General features: G+C 44.1%; 1 protein-coding gene across 1 annotated transcript in view; it reads right to left on the bottom strand.

The window, feature by feature from the left end:
- POLR3F (RNA polymerase III subunit F) overlaps positions 1–24,677 on the bottom strand; it is a 1,043,854-nt gene that overhangs the window by 205,534 nt on the left and 813,643 nt on the right. The window lies entirely within an intron of this gene.

Raw genomic sequence — 24,677 nt, 5'->3', positions numbered from 1 at the left:
GAATTACGCTTTACCAAATGGGATAATAGTGCACTTTTTTGCATCTAGTTTTAGATTGTGATACCAGTCATTTATTTGTGTTAGCCCCTCCTGTAATATGTTAACATCATTGGGGGACTCAATGACTGTGCATAGTTTAAAATCAGCAGCGAACACAGTAAGCCAAAGGCAGTCTACTTTAGCCTGGACTTCTGAGAAACACTTGCCAAACAGTAAATCACCCAGTACAGCTCCTTGCAGTATGCTACTGGTGAATGGTCTACTAGTAGAGGTGTAGTCACCAGCTTTGACAGTATGTGTTCTGTTGGTGAGCCAATTAGCTACCCATCTAGTGATGTAAGATTTAACACCTAGCTGGGAGAGTTTTTTAATGATACCTGGGTGGTGGACTGTGTCAAAGGCTTTGGCTAGATCCAGATAGGCAGTAAGCACTGTCTTCCCTTCATCCAGAGCTTTGGTGACTTTCTCGAAGAACTCTACCAGGTTCAATAAGGATGATCTATCCTTAGTGAAACTGAGTTGGATCCAGAGTTTAAAGGTCGCCTATGTCCTTATTGATAAGGTCCGTGATGATCCTTTCTATGGCCTTGCAGATGAGGCTAGTTAGACTTATTGGTCTATAGATGTTCTTCGTGTTTCACTGTTGCAGTCATCACATTTGAGTCATCCCTGCCAAGGTAGCCCTCGGCCGGCCCGAATACCACAGACTTAGTATTTCTGTGTCAGTTGCTGTCGCTTGAGGACTGACGTCAGGTCGTCAGTGGTATAAAGTAAGGCAGCCGAAGCCATTACATCAGTCTTTCATGCTGTGGAGCCCGAAGCAGAAGCAGTTCACACGAGTGACAGTCGGCTGCCACCTGAGTTTTCGTTTCCAAACTGAAGTTGAAGTCTTCTAAAGCTAAGTACCCCATTGGGGATCCTTTTTTCTTGCACTAACCGATGTCAGAAAAAGTTAATAATTGTCTTGCCTGTGGAAAGCAAATACCACACCAAGACTTCCACTCTTACCTGTGTCACTTGCCTAGTCCCAGACCACAACATCCCCCATTGTCGCTTCTGTGCTTTGTTTAACGCCAGAACTATCTGTTGTTGGGCCCTTATTGTAGCCAAATATTTTCGTTTACAGTCCTCAAATTCCGATATGGCTTCGGTATGCCATCTGACAGCATACCTTCCAAAAAAAAGCAACATTGCATAAATTATTCAGTTTGTTTCCCTTTTTTTAAAGAAACATCTTTATTAAACCATCACTTACAACATAAGCAATCATACATTTCTATACATGAAAACAAACCACACCAACAAAATTCTAGTTGCAAGCATTACATATCACAAACAATACTGACACAATTCCAGTTGCAAACATTATACATCATTTATAATCTACCCGATCATTTTCAGTCAAACATTACATAGCTCATTTAAGTCCTACCTTCTTTTAAACTTCATTCCTCCCCTGTATGGATTTGTTCCCACAATTCCCATTTTTCCTATGTAGTTTTCTCCTATCCTTTTCTAAAGATCTCAATTCCAGTTGTATTCACTACTTCTAACATAGTTTGTTTAGATTCTGATTTCCATTTTCTAGTAATTGATTTTTTTGGCAGCCACAATAATTAGACAAAGCAAGGCCTTACCATGTAGAGGCAATTCCGATTCTGTATTACAACTCAGAAAAATCATCGCTCTCATCACACCAATCTGCCCACCCAGCATCTCTTACAGAACATCCCACGGGGAATCCTTAGTCCGCCAACCCACTGCAATCCCAGAAAATATGTTCCCAAGTACCTCTTTCTTCCTTGTCACACCTCCAACATTTGCTATCTACCTGAGGAAAAATTCTCTGGAGTCTACTTGACGTATAAAAATAGCTACGTAAACATTTCCAAGCAAAAATCCTAAATCTTCTAGATTTTGTTGCATATTTGGGTGGCATATATATATATATATATATATATATATATATATATATATATATATATATATATATATATATATATATGGATCTATCTTACTACGTCGACATGTCAAAGCGACAACAAAATCACCGACACCACATAACCGACATTTCACAAACACGAAACCTCACATGCCCGACACACCATAATCCCGACAAGCAACAAACAAAACAAATCCCCGGTCCAAAAAGCACACACACAACACAAGCACACCAAAATCCTTATAAACCAACACTAAACCTCACATACACAACTACCTACAACCTTAACCCAAACCCTAACCCTAAGGTCCGCCACTATCGCACACTCACCTAACCCGGCGCCTAACCCTAACTCACTTAACCGCTAACCCACAAACTATCACAGTCGCACACTCACCTAGCCAGCCTAACCCTAACTCACTTAACCGCCCTAACCCACAAACTATCACAGTCGCACACTTACCTAGCCCGCCTAACCCTAACTCACTTAACCCGCCCCTAACCCACAAACTATCACAGTCGCACACTTACCTAGCCCGCGCCCTAACCCTAACTCACTTAACCCGCCCCTAACCCACAAACTATCACAGTCGCACACTTACCTTACTCGCACCCTAACGTCCGTCACTACCGCATACATACACAGCCTTTTCCCATGTCGATGTTCTCAGCGTCGGGGTTTTGATCCGTCGGTCTTCTCCGTTTTCGATCTTCTGGCGTCGGTGTTCTCGCTGTCGGCGTTCTGACTTGTCGACGTAGTAAGATAGACCCATATATATATATATATCCTCCCATACTAACCTAGTGCTAGGATGTAGTCAATTTCCTTCCCAATGATATACTTTTTCCCTGACTAGCTCAGAGTGTTTTGCACCTACAGATGGCCTGCTTATCCCACACTAGGTTCAAGGCATTTCTAACTGGCGTCCGTGTTCTCTTTGGAACTATGCCTCTTCTATTTTCTCCTCTGCCTGCAAATATCATCTGAATTATTCTTTGAAGGATGAAATCACAGGAAAGATATTATGTGGGTGTTTGTGTAATTTCCACTGATTTTCAGTTACCACTACAGTTTCCTTATGTGCACTCTGGTCAAGGGGACCATGACAACATTGAATAACATAATACTGACTTTTGAGAAATATTCAAGCTACTATGGTTTCCTGTGTCTGAGGCTTCCAAAACAGTGGTCAACTGCATAGCTTTCTCCTGTGGAAGGAAGTTTACCTCATTATGCTTCCAAAACATCTCACAGGAAAGGCTTGGTTCTTCCTGGTTTAGAGCTCAGTTTTGGTAAACTCAAGGTTGGACAGACAATGAAAGTGTATGATACAAATTTCCACATCTTCATCCTACAGGCTCTCTGGACAACTAGGAGTAGGTCTACCTTATCTGGGTCCAGAGATGGTCACACACAAGTGGCTAAGTAGTTGATAAACACTACATGTCACAGACTGACCAAGGGGCAAGCAAGTAAACTGAAAGTGCTTGTGTCCCACTATGGATCTCACAAATTGCCTGTGTTGCTGTACACTGGTATGTGAAAGCAAATATCCTTTAGGTTTATGGTCACCCAGAAAACTTTAGGAGAAAAGCAGCAGAAATAACATCTGCAGAGCAGGCATCTTGAATGTGGGAGCTTTTAAGAGTTTGTAAAGAGGTCTAGTACAGATCTCCAATGGTCAACTCTGTTTGGAACCAGAAAAAGCTTAGCACAGAATTCCTTTCCATGTTCCTGCAGGGGAACTGCCACTAAGGCTCCTATCTGAAGGAGCTGAGGCAAAACTGTTTGTGCTAGTTCCTCCTGGTCTGGCAGGATTGAAAGCATTCTCAGAAAAGGAGAAAGACTCTGAAAACTATCCTGTAGCTTGACTACAGTGTGATGAAATGATCTTGCTCACAACCATTTGCCTGCACTTATACAAAACAAGCCATCTTTGAAAAGGGAAAGCCTCCTACTCAAGAAGTGGAGTGGGGGAGGAAACGAGCTACAGAGAGGGAAAGAGAGGATGGAGAGCAGCCAGTACTACAAAGCTTGTGTCCTGAGAGAGGTAGAATCCTTCTCTCCTTCCTCTACTATGCCTCTTCCTCTTCTACTCCTCTAGGACTGTTTCTTTTCAAGGCCCATTTCTGTCTAAAATTATCTGTCTTGGACTGTTTCCTAAGAAAGGGCCATTGGCTGATAGCACAATTCTTATTATGACAAAGAGCGAGCAAATGAAATAACTACTTAATAGATTCTGCTGCTGTGCCTTTCTCCTTTAGGTTCTTAAAAATCTGCTGAGAAGGGGGCCCATATATTCAGCTCTTGTCTATGGAAGCATTAAGCAACTGCCTCTTGACATTTGTCTTAACCGAATTCTAAGACACGCATGCCTTCTAATTACTGTTTCTGTACCTTCGCCCAATACTACAGGTATTGGTGATATCAGACATGCATTTGATTGCATGTTTACACACCTCAGAAGCAGTTTTAAGAGTTTTAGCTCTCACATTCATTGGTTTTATCTTGCATTTCAGAGGTCATGTCCATATTCTTCCTAAGAATATCCCCTTGATAACTTATGAATGGGGTATGGTAGTTAATTGTTCTAAATACCAGGGTGGCTGAAGCATACATCTTTTTGCCAAATCTATCCAGAACTCTGCTCTCCTTGTTATTAGTGAGAATACTAAGTCTTTTGGTGAGCTTAAAGCCTCTGTGGGCATTCATGGATAACCAAACGTGGGCCATCATAGAGTTTCTTTACATATACTTATGTGAATCTTCAACTCTGAAGAATCTATCAGACTTCTTGTAGGCATGGGGCTGAGACAATGGCTCTAAGGAGGCCACATCAAAGGCACCTTTGAATGCATGAAAAGTACAGTTTTGTATCAACCATAAATGTAGATGTTCGAGTGTTCACACTGCTGCAGTCATCACACTTTGGTTATCCTGCCATCAGGCGGTCCCGCAGTCGGCCAGAGTTCCAAAGTCTTGGTCCGGCGTCGGTTATGTCGCTTCTTCCCTGAGGTCAGTGTACCAGGGGTATATAAGAGGCATCTGATGCCATTTTCTTCAGTTTTTCTTGCCCCAGATGTCAGGTGCCCCCAAGTACGTAGGCAATACATATTGCTAATAAAACATATAAAGGATTAAAAGGGATACCTTCAGCTACAAGCAAATACACCACAAAGGTTGTACAGGATAGAAAGGTATAGAAAAGTTCATCTAGGTCAGAGAGGATGGAGGGAGGGCAACCTGGACTGCAGCAGTGTGAACACTCTAACATCTACATTTATGGTAGGTACAAAACTGTGCTATGTTCATCGTGTTACACTGCTGCAGTCATCACACTTAGGTTGAATCCCAAAGATAAGGATGGGCGGTGGAACTAAACAGGGTTTGGAGAAGCTAGTAGGCCCTGCAGAAAGTACAGTTTTGTACCTACCATAAATGTAGATGTTCGAGTGCTAATACAGCTGCAGTAATCACAGATGGGTTTTCAGCCGTCAGGCGGTCCCTCGGTCGGCCGAATTCCAAAGTCTTGGTCCGGCGTCGGTTGTCGTCGCTTACTCTTCTGACGTCAGTAAGGCCAGAGTATATAAGACACAGCCGACGCCATGTTCTTCAGTCTTTCTTGCCCCAGATGTCAGGTGTCCCCAAAAGGAAGGCAATACATAAATAAGGCTTATCTACATATGCAGGCAATGCAATGTAATGCAAAATCAGTGTAAGCAAGCAAATAAAACATAGCAGGATAACCCAGTCAGGTGGTATGAAGAGGTTGTTAGGCCCCATGCCTTTACCAAGTGGGGAAGGAGGGAGGGAAACCTGTACTGCAGCTGTATTAGCACTCGAACATCTACATTTATGGTAGGTACAAAACTGTACTATGTTCATCGTGCATACAGCTGCAGTAATCACAGATGGGTAGAGTCCCAAAGCTATGCATAGGGTGGTAGGTACTATGAGGAACTGGGTTGAGCCAAAATGCCCTGCAAAACAGCAGTGGCAAAGCCTGCTCTTGTTCTGGAATATAAGGGTAGGTGGTAGTGTTTTGTGAAGGTATGTACAGAACTCCAAGTGGCTGCCTCCAAAATATCCTTAGTAGGAACCTCTGAGGAAGGCTGTAGAGGTGGCTGTGGCCCTGGTGGAGTGAGATCTGATACCAGTAGGGACAGATTTCCCATGATAGGAATAACAAAACCGTATGCAGTGGCCAATCCACTTGGAAATGGTCTGTTTGGTAACTGGTTTCCTTGAGCCCCTACGCATAGGACACAAAAAGTTGTTCTGATTTCCTGAAGGACTTTGTTCTGTCCAAATAATAACGTAGCTGCCTATGGATGTCTAAAGTGTGAAGCAGCCTCTCCCCTTTGTTTTGAGGGTTAGGATAAAAGGTAGGTAGGTGTATGGCTTGATTTAAGGCTACCCTGGATACCACTTTTGGCATAAAAGATGGGTTAGTACGAAGGGAAACCCTGTCCTGATGGAAGATGAGGAAGGGCTGCACCGCCATGAGGGCCTGTACTTCAGAAACCCTACGAGCTGAAGTGATGGCCAGAAGGAAAGCTGTTTTCCAGGACAAATGTTGCAGATCTGTTGAGGCAGCAGGTTCAAAGGGAGGCAATGTAAATTTTTCTAGTATGTAATTAAGGTCCCAGGCTGGTATTGGTTGCTTCCTTGGAGGTCTTATATTCTTAGCCCCTCTGAGGAACTGTCGTAAGAGTGGGTGAGAGAATAAAGGAGGATCCGTGTTGAATTCTGCAGAAATGGCTGAGGCATGTATTTTTATCGAAGAAAATGAAAGTCCACTGTTCAGCAGTTCAGCTAGGTACTGTAAAACCTGAGGCAAGTTCAATTTTCTACGGTCCTGGCCTCTTTTCTCATTCCAACAGCAAAACCGCTTCCATTTTGCAGAGTAAGCTTTTCTAGTAGATGGTCTTCTGGCCTCCAAAATGACATCCTGCACCTCCTTGGAGAGTAGGGACTGTTGTGGTGTCAAGGAATTTTCCATGCAGCGAGGTTGAGTGTTTTCAGCTGACTGTGAAGAGTTTTGTAGCTGTTCTGAGTCAGTAGGAGAGGCATTAGAGGCAGGGACCAGGGAGGAGTATGTGTTAGGCTCCTCAGGAGTGGATACCAGTGTTGCCTTGGCCAATCTGGAGCAATCAGTATCATCCTCGGTTTGTCTGTTCTTGCTTTTAAAAGCACCTTGGGCAGAAGGGGCAGAGGTGGGAATGCATAAACTGTCCATGCTGTCCAACTGAATGAAAGGGTCCACTTTCCAGGCCTTTGGATGAAAGGTCCTTGAACAAAACTTTTCAGTTGATAGTTCCTGTGGGAGGCAAAAGATCTATGTCTGGCCTCCCCACGCTTGGATTATCTCTGTAAACACCTGAGGATGTAACTTCCATTCGTGTGGATCTGTCATATTTCTGCTTAGAGTGTCTGCCAGTGTGTTTTCCAGTCCTGGCAAGTATTGTGCTTGAAGTTCGATTTGTCTTTCCAGAGCCAAGTTCCAAAGAGTCATGGCTAGTCTGCACAAGGGGTATGAATGTGTTCCTCCTTGTTTGTTTATGTACCACATTACTGTGGTGTTGTCTGTTCTTATCAGTAATTGTCCTGGATGCAGGAAGTCCTTGAAAGCTGTAATTGCATTTATCACTGCTAGCATTTCTTTTTGATTGATGTGAAGGTGCTTTTCCTTTTGGGACCATCTGCCCTGAATGCACCTGTCCTTCGTGTGCGCCCCCCAGGCGTAATCTGAGGTGTCTGTGGTTATGACTTGTTTTGCTTGAGGCCTGCAGAATGGAAGGCCTGTGTTTACTTGACATGCTTGGGCCCACCATAGAAATTCCTTTTGCAAACATGGAATTATTGGTATAATTGCTTCCAAACTGTGACTGTGTTGAGACCATAGATTTTTTAGGTACCATTGAAGTTTCCTCATATGCAGCTTTGCACATGGGATTAGAAGAAAGCAAGATGCCATGAATCCCAGAGCCTGCAGGATTTTCCTTGCAGTAAGCCTGGTACTTTTTGCTAGTGTTTTGAAGTACTGAGATAGTTGCCCTTGTTTTTCTGGTGTAAGATATGCCATCTGGGTGTTTGTGTCCAAGTTGGCACCCAGGAAGGTTATTTTCTGAGATGGTGTTAGTCTTGATTTCTCCTTGTTGATGGTATATCCCAGAGAAAGCAGTAACCGTGTCACATAAGCCAGATGTTCCAGTAGTATCGTTTGCTGTCCGCTTGGATCAGGCAGTCGTCCAGATAAGGGTAAATTTGTATCCCTTGAAGTCTGCAGTAGGCAATCACTGATGCCAGGCACTTTGTGAATACTCTGGGCAGTAGATAAGCCAAAGGGCAATGCAGAGAATTGATAGTGGATTGAACCTGCAAGAAATCTGAGGTATCTTCTGCAGCTTTGTCTGATTGGGACATGCAGGTATGCCTCCTTGAGGTCCAGTGTTACCAGCCAAAACTCCTTGCCCAGCATGGGAAGAAGTTGCTGTAATGTGAGCATCTTGAATTTTGGCACGAGTAGGAATGTGTTTAGGATGGATAAGTCCAAAATGGGTCTCCAGTCGGTTCCTTTTCTTGTTACCAGAAAAAGTCTTGAATAAAAACCTTGACCTTGTTGGAGTGTAGGTACCTTTTGTATAGCTCTCATGTTTAGGAGCTTTGAAATTTGCAGTTGTGCCTCTGCCCTTTGATTTTGTGGCAGGTTTGGCATGCCTCTCATTTTTGGAAGAGTGTGAAATTGAAATTTGTAGCCTCTGTTTATAATGTCCAGTATCCATTTGTCTGTTGTGACAATATGCCAATTGCTTGCAAATAATGCTAGTTTCCCTCCCAAAGGTGCTGTCAGCTGAGACTTGCTTGGCATGGAAATGAGGGAGTCATTGGGTTTGCTTCCTGTATTGTTGTGCACTGTCTTCACCACCTCTTGGTGCTGGAGATTGCCATTGTCTGCCTCTATATGATCCTTGTGATTGCCCTCTGCCCCTTGTGCGTCTGTATCTGCCTCTTTGGGGCTTGTCAGTGGCTGGAAAGGACCAGTTTTTTGAAGGCCAATTTCTGCTAAACGTGGTGGTTGGACCTGTAAGAAAGCCTTGACAGTTTGCATAGATTTGGCTTTTTCTCCCATTTTCCGTAGTATGTCCTCAGCATTAGTACCAAATAATACATCCTTTTGTAAAGGAGCATCAAGAAGTTTAGCTTTCACATGATCAGGTAAATTTTGTTCCTAAGCCAGGCATGCCTGCGAATGACTGATCCTGTGGCAGCCGCTCTACTGGAAGCCTCTAGGGCATCATAACCACATTGTAAGGTGTGTTTACCCACTTGCTCAAGACTATGCATCATATCCTGTAACTCTTTTAAATCTGGTTGTTCAGGTTGAGACATTTTGTTCCTTAATTGTGATAACAGGTACTGCTGATATTTAATCATATGAAACTGACAGTTTAAGGCCCTCATGGCTAGGGTGGCGAGGTATATACCTTTTACCCCACCTTTCTAGAGATCTGGATTCCCTTTCTGCAGGAGTGGATTCTTGGCAGTGGAGGCCTTTAATCCCTTGGGGCCTTGTGAAATGGTTTCAGGGTCAGCATTATGGCCTTTGTAGAGAAATTGGTGACAGCTGGGTACTCTGTAATACCTATCAGGTTTTACTGGTGCAGGAGGCAGAGAATCAGGGTTAAGGCAAGCCTCGAATAGACATCATCCAGTACATCCAAAACAGGGGTATAGCCAGAGGTCTGTGCTGAGGTAACCAAAGAAATTCCCTAAGTCTTTTCTTGGAATCTGAAAAGTCTTGGCCTTCCCAATGGAAGTGTTCCCTCAAAGTGTGCAAGGTTTCCCCAAAGAAAAATCCTCAGGAGGGATACAGAAGGAATGGACTGTTCTGCATCCGAATCCTCAAAAGGGGAGTAAGAGTGTTCCTCTGCATCAGAATGTTCTGATAAAATGGATCCCTGATCAGAAGAGGGAGATTCTTCCTCCACTCTGGGTCTCTTGTCAGGAGGGGGCTGAGAACCTCTGATAAGAGTAATTAAATCCTCAGCCATTTTAAGCATCTGTTTCTTAGGCATGGGTCCAGGAGATGGCCCCTGTGCAACAGGCCTCGTGGGATGCCTGGCTGCTTTGGATTTAGTAAAAGCCTTTATTGAAAAAGAAGATGAGGGCCTAAATACACCATGGGTGGAGGTGGACCTGTCCACATTAGTAGGCTCGACATTAGCAGGGGCTTCGGTTGTAGTCTGGGAAAGGACCGAGGACCCAGCGGTCTCGGGTACAGAGAACACCGCCAAAGGAGTGTCGTCAGTAGTCAGGGACTGCAAAGGTGTCTCGCTGAGAACCGGACCACGTGTAGCCTATTTTGGCGTGGTGTCGGCAGAGACCGCAGGTCTCGCTTGTCGGTCCTTTTCCTTGCGTTTTTTTTGACAAAACGGTAGTCGGAGTGTCCGACGACATCTTATAATCAAAAGCTTTACCAAAGTAGTGTGGGGCGAACTCCGCCCGACGCTTGATAGTGCGTTTATTGAAGGTAGCGCAAAAGCGACAGCCCGAGACGTCGTGGTCTGGGCCCAAACAAGGTATGCAACGGGAATGGAAATCCTTATGCGGTATTTGCTTCCCACAAGAAATACAATTATTAACTTTTTCTGACATCGGTCTGAGGCAAGAAAAGTTTCCCCAACGGGGTACTTAGCTTTAAAGAAGACTTCTGTTCCAATTTTTTCGTAATTCGGGAGCTGGCCGACCGGCACTTGCGAACTGCTTCTGCTTCGGGCACCGCGCGGCAAAAAAGACTGGAGAACATGGCGTCGGCTGTGTCTTATATACTCTGGCCTTACTGACGTCAGAAGAGTAAGCGACGACAACAGACGCCGGACCAAGACTTTGGAATTCGGCCGACCGAGGGACCGCCTGACGGCTGAAAACCCATCTGGGATTACTGCAGCTGTATGCACGATGAACATCTGCAGTGACAAAGCCAGCTCTGGTTTAGAGGTAAGTGATAGTGCTTGGTGAAGGTGTGCACTGAACTCCAAGTTGCAGCCTCCAAAATATCCTTGGTTGGTACCCCCCTCTTAGGAAGGCTGTTGATGTCACTGTAGCCCTGGTGGAATGGGGCCTAATGTTATCAGGTACAGGTTTCTCATGATGTCCGTAGCAGAAACGGATACAATGTACTATCCATTTTGAAATGGTCTGTTTTGAGATAGCCTTTCCTTGTGATCCTGCAGCATAGGATACAAAGAGCTGGTCAGATTTTCTGAAAGCCTTAGTCTTATCCACGTAGTAACGTAATTGCCTGTGAATGTCCAAACAGTGTAGGAGCCTTTCCCCTTTGTTCTGGGGGTTTGGATACAAGGTGGACAAATGAATGGTTTGGTTTAGGGCCACACTGGATACCACCTTTGGCATAAAGGAAGGGTTAGTTCATAAAGAGACTCTGTCTTGATGAAAAATGATGAAAGGCTCCACTGCCATTAGGGCCTGTAGCTCTGAGACTCTTCGTGCTGAAGTTATTGCTAGCAGCAGGGCAGTTTTCCATGATAGAAACTGTAAATCAGCTGTAAAAGCTGGTTCAAAGGGCGGTAGTGTAAGTTTTTCCAAAACAAAGTTGAGATCCCAAGTTGGTGTTGGTGCTCTCCGGGGCGGTCTTAGGTTCTTAGCCCCTCTGAAGTACTGTCTTAGTAATGGATGTGAAAATATAGGAGGATCCATGTTGTATTGAGCTGAAATAGCTGAGGCGTGGATCTTAATAGATGAAAAGGAAAGTCCTTTGTGCAACATCTCAGTTAAATATTGTAGTATCTGAGGAATATTTGGGACAAGGGGATTTTGGCCTTTAGCCTGGTTCCAGGCGCAGAATCTTTTCCATTTGTCAGAATAGGCTTTCCTGGTGCTGGGCCTCCTGGCCTCCAGAATGACATCCATAACAGCTTTAGAGAGAAGTGTTGACTGGTTGTTTAGGTAATTTGCCATGCAGCCAGATTTAAGTCTTGAGCTGGCTGTGTAGAATCTGATTGTTTTGCTGAGTGTGCAGGTGAGGAATTTGAGGTAAAATCCATGGTGTGCCTTGAGCCATGTTCCTTAGTACTGGATACCAGTGTTGGCGTGGCCAGTCTGGAGCAATGAGTATCATTTGTGGCATCTCTAATCTGGCTTTCAACAGTAACTTTGCCAGAAGAGGCAGTGGAGGAAAGGCATACACTGTTAATGTTTTCCAACTGAAAGAGAAGGCGTCCACTTTCCAAGCTAGTGTGTGGTATGTCCTTGTGCAAAATTTCCGTAGTTGGTAGTTTTGGGGGGAGGCAAACAGATCCATGTCTGGGCTCCCCCATTTTTGAGTTATCATTGCGAATACTTGTGGATCTAGTTTCCACTCATGAGGATCTATGATGTTTCTGCTTAGATCGTCTGACAATGTGTTTTTCTTTCCTGGCAGGAATTGTGCTTGTAGTTGAACTTGGTAGGTCGGTGCTGTGTTTCACAAGGTCATTGCTTGCCTGCATAGGGGGTAGGAATGTGTGCCCCCTTGCTTGTTTATGTACCACATCACTATGGTGTTGTCCGTCTTTATTAGGAGTCATCCTGGATGTAGGAGGTCCTTGAAAGCTGTTAGGGCATTTTGTACAGCTAGCATCTCTTTTTGATTGATATGTAGATGCCTTTGATCTGCAGACCATTTGCCCTGAATACACTGTCCTGCCATGTGTTCTCCCCAGGCATAATCCGATGCATCTGTTGTTATAGTTTGCCTGGCTGTGTGTAAGGTAAAAGGCTGACCCTTGTTGAGGTGACATGCCTGAGCTCACCATAGAAACTACTGTTGAAGGCAGGGAATGAGTGGTACTATTGTTTCCAAGTTGTGGCTGTGTTGAGTCCATACGCTTTTCAGGTACCATTGTAATTTCCTCATATGCAGTTTTGCATATGGTATTAGTAGTATGCAAAATGCCATGAATCCCAAGGCCTGCAGAATTTTTCTTGCAGGGAGTTGGGTCTTTGTTGCCATCATTTTGAAGTATTGAGACAGTTGTCCTTGCTTGTCTGGCGTGAGATAAGCCATCTGGGCCGTTGTATTTAAGCTGGCACCCAGGAATATTATGTCTTGGGAGGGCACTAGTTTTGACTTCTTTTCGTTTACTGTGTACCCTAGGCAACTTAATAGGTTTTTGACAAACGCCAGATGCTTTAAAAGAATGCCCTTGCTTTCTGCTTGAATAAGGCAGTCGTCCACGTATGGATATATTTGAATTCCTCTTTGTCTGCAGTATGCAATTACTAGTGCCAGGCATTTTGTGAAGACCCTGGGTGGAGTAGATAAGCCAACGGGCAGTGTAGAGAATTGGTAATGGGTTGAACCTGCTATAAATCGGAGGTATCTTCTGCAATTTTGTCTGATAGGGACATGCAGGTATGCCTCCTTGAGGTCCAATGTTACTAGCCAAGCCTTCTTGCCCAGCATGGGAAGAAGTTGCTGTAGTGTTAGCATCTTGAATTTGGGTACTTCCAGAAATGTGTTTAGAATTGAGAGGTCCAGAATGGGTCTCCATGCTTTGTCTTTTCAGGGAACTAGAAAGAGTCTTGAGTAAAATCCTCATCCTTGCTCCTGTGTAGGTACCTGTTGAATGGCTCTCATGTCCATGAGAGCTGTAATTTGTTTTTGTGCCTCTGCCCATTGATTTGGTGGCAGGTTTGGCATTCCTTTTATCCTTGGTAAAGTGTGAAAGTGAAATCTGTATCCTTGAGATACAATATTTAGGCCCCATTTGTCTTTTGTGATGATGTGCCAGTTGTCTGCAAAAAGTGCTAGTTTTCCACCCAAGGGAGCTGCCAAGAGGGATTTGCTTGGCAGTCTGAGAGGTAAGTCATTGTGTTTGTCTTCTGATAGTTTGAGACCTGTTATCTCCTCCTTTCTGGGTTGTGGCACCCCATTGTTGAGGCTTGTAAGAGCCTAGTGACTGACCTCTGCCCCTTGGGCGTCTGTATTTGCCCCTCTGTGGTCTGTCAGAAGCTGGAAAGGGCCAGTTTTTGGTTGGCCAATTTCTGTTGAAACGAGGGGGTTGAACCTGTAAGAAATCCTTGACCGTCTGCATAGATTTTGCCTTATCCTCCATTTTCTTTAAAACCTCTTCTGCTTTTACACCAAATAACACATCCTGCTGTAAAGGTGCATCCAATAACTTTGCTTTAACATGATCAGGTAAAGTTTGTTCTTTTAACCAAACATGCCTACGTATGACAGTCCCTGTCACTGCTGCTCTACAAGAAGCTTCCAATGAATCAAATCCACATTGCAAAGTATGTTTTCCCACTTGTTCAGCTGCATGCAACAAATCTTGCATTTCCTTGTAATCAGGCTGCTCTGTATGTGTGATCATTTTTTGTTTTAATTGAGACATCAAATATTGTTGATATTTCAGCATGTGAAACTGGCAATTTAAGGCCCTCATAGCTAGAGTAGCTGAGGTATATACTTTCTTTCCCCATCTGTCTAGTGCTCTAGAATCCCTTTCAGAGGATACAGGATTTTTAGCAATAGAGGCCTTAACCCCCCTTTGGGACCCTGGGAAATGGCTTCTGGGTCAGCAACAGGGCTTTTATATAGGAATTTGTGTGAGTCAGGGACTCTGTAGTAACTGTCTGGTTTGGCTGGTGTAGGAGGTAGTGAATCTGGGTTAAGGTTAGATTCTGAATAGACATAATCCACAATGTCTAACACGGGTGGAATAGCAAGTGGTCTGTGCTGGGGTAGTAAAAGGAACTCTCAGAGCCTTTTCTTAGAATCAGAGTAATCCTGGCCTTCCCAGTGGAAATGTTCCCTCATGGTATGTAAAGTTTCCCCAAAAGAGTAGTCTTCTGGGGGAGATGCTGAAGGAATAGACTCTTCAGCATCAGAGTCTTCATAAGGGGGGAAAAGTGTATTCCTGTTCCTCAGAAGAATCTGAGGAAATTGAAACCTGGTCAGAGGAAGCACAGTCCTCCTCCTGTCTAGGCCTTTTATCAGAAGGGGATGGGAACCCCTGATTACGGTAATTAAGTCTTCAGCCATCTTAAGCATCTGTTTCTTAGGCATGGGGCCTTGTACTGGAGACTGCTGTACAGTCTTCTTTGCTTTTAAAGGAGTTGTCAGCTTTGCATAGGATTTAATAGTGAGTGTAGTCAGTCTGAAGACACCTTCTGCAACTGAAGGCGTTTCAACTGCACCGGAATCTCCTTCAGCCATGGAGTCGGAAGGGCCTAAAGCTAAATGTTGTGGAGGCCTAGCAATCTCCGCTTAGGAATCGGATGCCGCCTGGGGTTCTAAATCAGTGGTCGTCAGGGGCTGCGTAGGCACCTCACTGAAAACTGGAGAACCGGCGACTGGCCTAGCAGAGGCCTCGGAGTCTGGTTTGGGTCTCGGCTGCCTGTCCTTATCTTTGCGTTTTTTATGCATTCCGGTCATCAGTTGCTCCGACAGCATGGTATAATTAAATTTCCTACCAAAATAATGTCGGGTGAAATCAAACCGACGTTTAATAGTTCGCTTGTTAAACCTAGCACAAAACCGACAACCTGTGACGTCGTGGTCTGGGCCTAGGCAAGGAATACAATAAGAATGAAAGTCCTTAAGAGGTATTTGCTTCTCACAAGAAATGCAATTGTTAACTTTTTCTGATATCGGACTGAGGCAAGAAAGGGTTCCCCAACGGGGTACTTAGCTTTATTGAAGACTTCGGTCTGAAATTCGATTTGAAAATCTCAGGAGTCGGCTGACCGGCACTTGTGAACTGCTTCAGCTTCGGGCACCGCGCGGCAAGAAAGACTGAAGAAAATAGCGTCGGATGCCTCTTATATACCCCTGGCGCACTGACGTCAGGGAAGAAGCGACAGCAACCGACGCCGGACCAAGACTTTGGAACTCTGGCCGACTGCGGGACCGCCTGACGGCAGGATAACCCAAGTGTGATGACTGCAGCAGTGTAACACGATGAACATCAGAGGAGCTATTACTGTGGATTTCAGTTCCTGGAGTTTCAAGAGGACATTACCTTTTGCCATACTTGGAAACTTCTTTGCTGCCATTAGATTCAGCATCTCACCAAAGGAGACATCTTTTGGTGGGGGCTTGACAAGACAATCTCATTACTGTCTACTTCACAGCCCTAAGGGGTGGAGATTCGGGCCAAAAAATATAAATCTTCCCCATCCAGCTTTGGAGCTGTGAGGGGGGAAGTCTACCCTCTTCAAGTCTGATTTAGACATGGAATAGATCAGACAGCTATACACTCCTTGGCAAACTTGTAACAGTCAAAGGCTGCAGCAGTTGAAGACAACCCAAGTAAGCTGGATTCTTGGCCTTTGAGCATCCATCCTCTAAAAGAAAAGTACAGTTGTGTACATTTACCATAAATGTAGATGTTCGAGTGTATTCACTGTTGTAGTCATTACATTTGGGTAATCTGCTGGCAAGTTGCCCTCAGTCGGCCTGATTAACAAAGTCTTGGGTCCTGCATCAGTTGCTGTCCCTTCTTCCATGACGACAGGTCATCAGGGGTATAAAACATGCAGCCGATGCCATTACATCAATTTTTCTTGCCCCAGATGTCAGGTGCCCCCCAAATAGGGAGCAAAATATATATAAATAATTAAAAACACAAAAATATACCTCCAAACAACAGCAAATACACCAAAAAGGCTTTTAAGTATAGTAAAAGAAAGTAGAGGCAGAGTAAGAGAAAAACAGGGGGCTGGAGGGAGGGTAACCAGGACTGCAACAGTGAATACACTCGAACATCTACATTTATGGTAAGTGTACACAACTGTACTATGTTCTTCGTGTTTCACTGCTGCAGTCATTACATATGGGTAGATTCCCAAAGCTATGGTTGGGAGGATGGATTTATACAGCATTAGGAGCGGCTATAAGGCCCTGCAAAACAGCAGTGGCAAAGCCACCTCTGGATTTAGAGAAAATTGGAAAGTGATAATGCTTGGTGAAAGTATGAACTGAACTCCAGGTAGCAGCTTCTAGAATATCCCTGGTAGGAACACCTCTGAGAAAGACTGTAGAAGTAGATGCAGCACTGGTGGAATGGGATCTGATCCCCGGTGGGGATAGGTTTTCCATGGTGCTTACAGCAGAAATGAATACAATGGCTTATCCATTTAGAAATGGTTTGCTTTGAAATAGCCTTTCCCTCTGCCCCTGCAGCAAATGCTGCCAACAGTTGTTCAGATTTTCTTTGAGATTTTGTCCTGTCCAAGTAAAATCTAAGTTGTCTGTGTACATCCAACAAATGCAGAATCCGCTCCCCCTTGTTCTGTGGATTGGGAAAGAAAGTTGGCAAATGAATGGACTGATTAAGAGCCACACTGGATACCACCTTGGGCATGAAGGATGGATTGGTCCTGAGTGACACCCTGTCCGCATGAATGATGAAAGGCTCCACTGCCATAAGGGCCTGTAATTCAGAAATCCTTTTAGCTGAAGTGATTGCTAAAAGGAAAGCTGTTTTCCAGGAAAGGAATTTTAAGTATGCAATAGCAGCTGGCTCGAAAGGAGGTAGAGTGAGTTTCTCCAATACAAAGTTAAGGTTCCAGGCAGGGGTTGGAGCTCTCCTGGGAGGTCTCAAGTTTTTGGCCCCTCTGAAATACTGCTTTAGCAGAGGATGAGAGAGGGGGGGTTCTGTGTTGTAATGAGCTGAAATGGCTGAGCCATGGATTTTTATGGAAGAAAAAGACAGGCCCTTGTGAAGAATCTTAGTTAAGTATTGTAAAATCTGAGGTAAATTGGGCGCTGCTGTGCTCATCCCTTGAGACTGAGTCCAGGCACAGAATCTTTTCCATTTGTTAGCATAAGATTTTCTAGTACTAGGTCTTCTAGCCTCCAAAATGACATCCATCACAGGTTTGCTGAGGGATGCTAAGGGGGGATTTAAATGATTAGCCAAGCTGCAAGATTCAATGTTTGGAGCTGAGGGTGCAGAATTTGGTTCTCCTGCTGAGACAGTAAGGAAGGTGCCTGAGGTAGGTGCCACGGAGAAATTTGTGACAGACTGCGTAGGATTGGGTATCAGTGTTGGCAAGGCCAGTCTGGAGCAATCAAAATAATTTTTGATTTATCCTGCTTGACTTTTAGTAGAACCTTGGAGAGCAGAGGCAGAGGGGGAAAGGCACAGAATGATGGTTTTTTCCAGCTGAATGACAGAGCATCCACTTTCCAGGCTTTTTTTGTGAGGAGTTCTTGTGCAAAATTTGTTTAACTGGTAGTTCTGGGATGAGGCAAAAAGATCTATGTCTGGGCTCCCCCCATTTGCGTGTCAACATGTTGAAAATCCGTGGTTCCAGTTTCCATTCGTGTGGGTCCATGAGATTTCTGCTTAGTTTGTCTGCCAGAATATTCAGTTTTCCTGGCAGGAATTGAGCTTGTAGTTGTACTTGTTAGCTCAAGGCCATGTTCCACAATGCCATGGCTAGTCGGCAGAGGGGGTAGGAATGTGTATCCCCCACTGCTTGTTTACGTACCACATAACAGTGGTGTTGTCCGTCTTTACTAGTAGTTGTCCTGGATGAAGGTAGTCCTTGAAGGCTGTCAGTGCATTCTGTACAGCTAGCATTTCTTTTTGATTGATATGAAGGTACATTTGATTTGGGCTCCATTTGCCCTGAATGCACTTCCCTGCCAGATGAGCCCCCCCATGCATAGTCTGATGCGTCTGTAATTAGGGTTTGGGTGGCAGGGGGTGGTGTGAATGGCAGTCCCTTGTTTTGGTGGCAGGCCTCTGCCCACCATAGGAACTCTAGTTGCAGGCAAGGTATGATAGGAATCATTGTTTCCAGGCTTTGACAATGTTGACTCCATAGACTTTTTAAGTACCACTGAAGTTTCCTCATATGCAGTCTTGCATATGGAATTAGAAGAATGGAGGAGGCCATGAACCCCAAGGCTTGCAGTATTTGTCTTGCAGATAGCAGGATTTTTGTGGTCACCTGTCTGAAGTAAGTCAGCAAATGAATTTGCTTTTCTGGCATAAGGAAAGCCATCTGGGCAGTTGTATTCAAGCTTGCACCCAGGAATGTAATTTTTTGAGAGGGTAACAGTTGTGATTTCTTTTCGTTTATGGTGTACCCTAGACAAGTTAGAACCCTTTTTACAAATGCCAGATGTTTTAGAAGAATGGCCTGGTTTTCTGCCTGAATTAGACAATCGTCCAGGTATGGATATATCTGAATATTTCTATGCCTGCAAATTACTGGAGCCAGGCACTTTGTAAATACCCTGGGGGCAGAAAATAAGCCGAAGGGCAGTGCAGAGAACTGATAATGCAAGTAGCCTGCTTTGAAGCGTAGGTATCTTCTGCAAGATTCCCTGATTGGGATATGCAGGTAAGCCTCTTTTAAATCTAGAGTTGCCAACCAAGCATCTTTGCCTAGCATAGGAAGTAACTGAAGAGTCAGCATCTTGAATTTTGGAATGCCCAGAGAGGTGTTTAGAGTAGACAGGTCCAGGATTGGACACCATGATTTGTCTTTTCTGGGTACCAGGAAAAGTCTGGAATAGAAACCTTGTCCCTTTTCCTCTTCTGGTACTAGTTGAATTGCCCCCATGTTTAGGAGGGAAAGTACTTGTTTCTGAGCCTCTGCCCACTGACTTGGGGGCACGTCTGGCCACCCGTTTGGAGTTGGTAATGTGTGGAAATGAAATCTGTATCCCTGGGACACTATATTTAAAACCCATTTGCCCTGGGTTATAAGTTGCCAGTTTTTTGCATGAAGAGCCAGTTTTCCCCCCAAAGGGGCGGCTAAGAGGTAAGTGCTTGGTAATTTTAAAGGAAAGTCATTGAGACTGTTTGCCATAGGGTGGTGTCTTATTTCCAGATTTGGAAGCGGAGGCACCCCATTGCTTAGTTCTGAAAGTCCCTTGGGACTGAAACCTGGTGCTTTTGGAATGCCTGGGTTTGGCTTGAGTGGCTCTGGAAGTAACAGGAAAGGACCAGTTTTTAGTAGGCCAGTGCCTACTAAATCTTGGAGGTTGTACTTGTAAGAAAGCTTTCACAGTTTGCATAGATTTAGCTTTATCTTCCATGTTTTTTAGAACTTCTTCAGCCTTATTGCCAAACAGACAGTCCTGCTGCAAAGGAGCATCCAACAGTGTTGCTTTAACATGATCAGGCAGAGATTGCTCCTTAAGCCAAGCATGCCTTCTAAACACAGTCCCAGTAACAGCAGCCCTGCAAGAGGCCTCCAAAGAATCAAACCACATTGCAAAGTATGTTTTCCAACTTGTTTAGGTGAATGCAATAAATCCTGTAAATCCTTATTTTCCACACAGTTAGAAATCAACATCATTTTCCGTTTAAGCAGTCCCATGATATGCTGTTGATATTTTAGCATATGAAATTAACTGTTTAAAGCCCTGACTGCCAAGATTGCAGAAGTATAAACCTTTTTACCCCATCTATCCAGCACCCTGGAGTCTCTATCAGAAGGGGTAGGATTTTTAGCAGTAGAAGCCTTAATGCCCTTGGGCCCCTGCAAAATGGTTTCAGGGTCCGCAACAGGATTTTTGAAAAGGAATTTGTGGGAGTCAGGAACCCTGTAGTATCTGTCTGGTTTACAAGGGGCTGGAGGCAGGGAATCAGGGGCCATACTGGATTCTGAAAACACATCATCAACAATGTCTAGTACAGGAGGTATAGCCAAAGGCCTATGCTGAGGAAGAAGGAGGAAATACCTACGCCTCTTTTTGGATTCAGAAAAATCCTGACTTTCCCAGTGGAAATGCTCCCTTAAGGTATGTAAAGTTTCCCCAAAAGAAAAATCCTCAGGGGGAGAAGCAGAAGGAATGGAATCCTCTGCATCAGAGTCCTCATAAGTACGTATGGACAAATCCATTTCATTAGAAGAGTCAGAAGAAACAGAGTCCTACTCAGAAGATTCAAGTCAAGTTCAGCCCTAAGCCTCTTAGAAGGGGGGGGGGGGTTGACTACCCCTGATCAGAGTAATTAAATCTTCAGCCATTTTGATCATTTGTTTTTTAGGCATAGGAGCCTGAACATGTGGCCTGGGCGTCGGTTTTTTAGACAGAGATCGAGATTTTGGCCTTAAAATTGAAGGTGGTGTCGGTTTAATATGCAAGTCTGTAGGCCTGTATACACCCACAGAAGCCGGTGCCTGCACAGTGGCTCCAGACCCATCCAAGGTACAGACATCCGCGGGTTCCATAGGTGAAGCATCTCGTGGCATGCAGGACTCCGAATGGGTCTCAGTAGAGGCCTGCGAATCAGAAGTAGCAGGTATCAGGGGCTGCTAAAATGCCTCACTGAGTACCGGCGAACTGGCGACTGGCTTAGGAGAAGCGTCGTCAGCAGTTTTGGACCTTAACGGCCTGTCTCTGTCTTTTTCTTTGTGTTTTTTCGGTATTCCGGTAGTTGGATGGCTAACTGATGTCATTTCTGGATAATTAAACTGAGAACCGAAATATTTAGAAGCAAAAGTGTACGGACGGCAGACAGTGCACTGATTAAATAAAGCACAAAACCGACAGCAAGGCACATCGTGGTCAGGGCCTAGGCAAGGAATACAGTACAAATGAAAATCCTTAAGAGGTACTTGCTTCCCACAAGTAATACAATTATTAACTTTTACTGACATCGGTAAGGAGCAAAAAAAAGTTTCCCCAATGGGGTACTTAGCTTTTAGTTGAAGACTTCGGTTCTGAAACTCAAAAACAAAAATTTCAGGAGTCGGCCGACCGGCACTTGTGAACTGCTTCTGCTTCGGGCACCGCACGGCAAGAAAGACTGATGTAATGGCGTCGGCTGCATGTTTTATACCCCTGAAGTCATGGAAGAAGGGACAGCAACGGACGCACGACCCAAGACTTTGTTAATCAGGCCGACTGAGGGCAACCTGCCAGCAGATTACCCAAATGCAATGACTGCAACAGTGAAACACGAAGAACATTTACAGACTCTTCATCTTGCCTATGAGGTGAAAGGGTGAAAAACTTTAAAGACTCCAAACCTTTTAGAGTATCCTCTATCAGGACAACTAGAATACCCTGGGGAGGTATCTATCAGCATGGTCTGTAACTGCAAAGGTCAGAAATCTTTTGGGGGTGCCCAGATACCAAAGTCCAGTCTGATGTCATGATCTCTTTCCTTAAAACCTGATGGTTATTATGATTTCAGGGGTCTGTTTCTGAAAGTGTCAGGACAGGCGGGGATACAGAAGTCCGAGGTCTCAGGACTGGGGACACACGTATGTACATATATGTGCATGCAAATGTGCACGTGTGTGTGTGTGTGTGTGTGTGTGTGTGCTTTATACAACAACCTCCAACAACACAAAACTTTAGCTGAGTTTGCAAACTTCAGCAACACAAGTCCATCACTGTAGATGCACTAGATAAGCCCAAAGATAATGATATTTCATGTAACAAGGAAAGATCCTGAAGCTGCAAAATGTTCTCTAAGTAACAGATCATGCAAGTTGAAAAGCGATGCATACTACTCAAAAACTGCACATTTATTTTGCATCACCTCAGTCAATTAATTGCAAACTGCCCCTGAATATTACCGTACATACCCTAGTCTAGTTTAATAAACCATGAAATATTACAGATTCCTTTCATACATATGTGAAGACTGGTAGAGATGAGTGAAGGCTGCCAGCCTAGTCAAATGGAATTTGGTACATAATTCTATCATTTGCAAATACTGTGAAATGCTGAACTTAAAACAATGTGGCAACATTGCCCTCTGCTGTAAAGAAAGCTAAGTCAAGCATTTCTTGATGGTCCTTTGAAATTAAAATTACTTCATGAGGGCCTTTGATGTTTGTAAGTCTGCTCCAATTTGGCTAGATGAAGGCTTCCTGTCTACTGTTTTAAGGCTAAAGTTAATGATCAGAATTTACATATGGAATGTCCTTTATTGCTCTAAGTGTTAAAGAATGTAAATGCAGTTTCGGTCAGCCTGGGAACACCAAGAAAGTGTAAAAGATGATGTAATGTTTTATCAGAACTGCAGTTTCAATTTAAACAGTGAGAACCAGAGATTATTAAGCATTTTTGTCTGACTATCCAACTCACAGCACTGCCTGTTGCTCTATGTAAGTTATTTTAGAAGTGTGTTTTCTTGTAGCAATAGCTAGGAATTAGAAAGTTTAGACCAAGTGTTTTTCTGTGATGTCAGAACTGTACTACTGATTTATTTTAAGTATTTCTGTGTGATCGCTGAACTTTTGAGTAGCACTGACTGTGTAGCAGAAAGTATTGTCTTGTGGTTTTAATTATTTATTATTAAATATTTTAAAACCTTTTAACTGTGGCTGATTTTGTGTAGAGATAATTTAAGCTCTTTAGAGTACTTGTATGCCTTTGGTAAAATTGTACAAAGGCACTCCCATAGGTTTAGCCCTGGGCTATACTACCAATTGGATAATAATATTGCACAGTAATAATTCGACACCCTTTTAAGAGCCTTTGAGTAGCTGATAAGTATTAGTGGGTGGTGGCAAGTGGAACTACCATATAGTCTGGAAGAAAGGGGCACAGCTGGAGAACCTGTGCCAGCTTTCCCAGGAATGTCTGTGTGGTTGCATAACCTCTTCTCAAAGTTCGTGTGTGTGTGTGTGTGTGTGTGTGTGTGAGCTACTTGGGCAGGGACACGAAGCACTGGTTGAATAGACAGGGTGCTAGAGGTTTTAGCTTGCCCACTAGTCTGAGATCTGGACCCTATAGCTGTGTCAGTGGGGAGTCTTATTGGGGACCTGGGGAGCAAGGGAGTGATCAGCCCCAGACTGTGATCTCTGTGTGCTCTTAAGGGAAATTGTACTTTACTGTGTGTATTTGTTATCCTTTCCTCATATATGAGATGCCCTCTCTGGTGTTAGTGGTGAGGATTGAGGCTCCTTGATTGCTGGGCCAGGTCACGGGCGTCACAACATTTACAACTCATTCTTGTGTACTACAAGCAGACATTTACATATATTTACAAAATGTCATCCAAAGTTTAAAGTAACAGTAAGATTATGCAGGTTAAGATCTCTGCCTCACAGGTCTAGGGTTCTGGGTCCAATTATGACATCAGGTTATACTGGTGGAATCTGCATGGTATTCCTCTGTCTACTCTGATCTCCTCCCACCTTTCAAAAACATATCAGTTAATTGTCTACTCTAAACTCTTTTTATAATGCATTTACCCTTGTCCTTATGTGGATCATGGCTGTAATGGGTCTATATTAGAACATCGAAGTTTCACAACTTAGAATGTTCTAATATCGACCGACCCCTATTCAGCGAACGCTGAAAATAGTGAAGCTGCAGAAAAAATATTTTTTTCCTAAGGAAAGAATTTGGTTGTCCGTTTCTGTCGCTTCACTATTTTCAGCACTGTGTTGGAAAGTTACGGGTCAGGTTCAGGTAAGTGTGCAATTGTGTGGACGTGAGGGTTAGGGCGGGTTAGGTGAGTTAGGGTTAGGGCACGGGTCAGTTAAGTGTGCGATTGTGTGGACGAGAGGGTTAGGGCGGGTTAGGTGAGTTAGGGTTAGGGCGGGTGAGGTGAGTGTGCGGCAGTGACAGAACTTAGGGTTAGGGTTAAGATAGGTGGATAGTTAGCGGTGTATGTACAGTTTAGTGTAGGGTTAGATTTAAGATTTTAGGTGTATGTGTGTGGATTGCTGTTTGTTTGGTGTGCTTGTGTTGTGTGTATGTGTTTCGGAACAGCAAATTTTTTCCCTAGGAAA

The sequence above is a fragment of the Protopterus annectens genome, chromosome 1.part2, assembly GCF_019279795.1.
Source record: "Protopterus annectens isolate FY-2018-M chromosome 1.part2, PAN1.0, whole genome shotgun sequence".
Classification (NCBI taxonomy): Eukaryota; Metazoa; Chordata; order Ceratodontiformes; family Protopteridae; genus Protopterus; species Protopterus annectens.
This window is presented reverse-complemented; position numbering and strand designations above follow the sequence as displayed.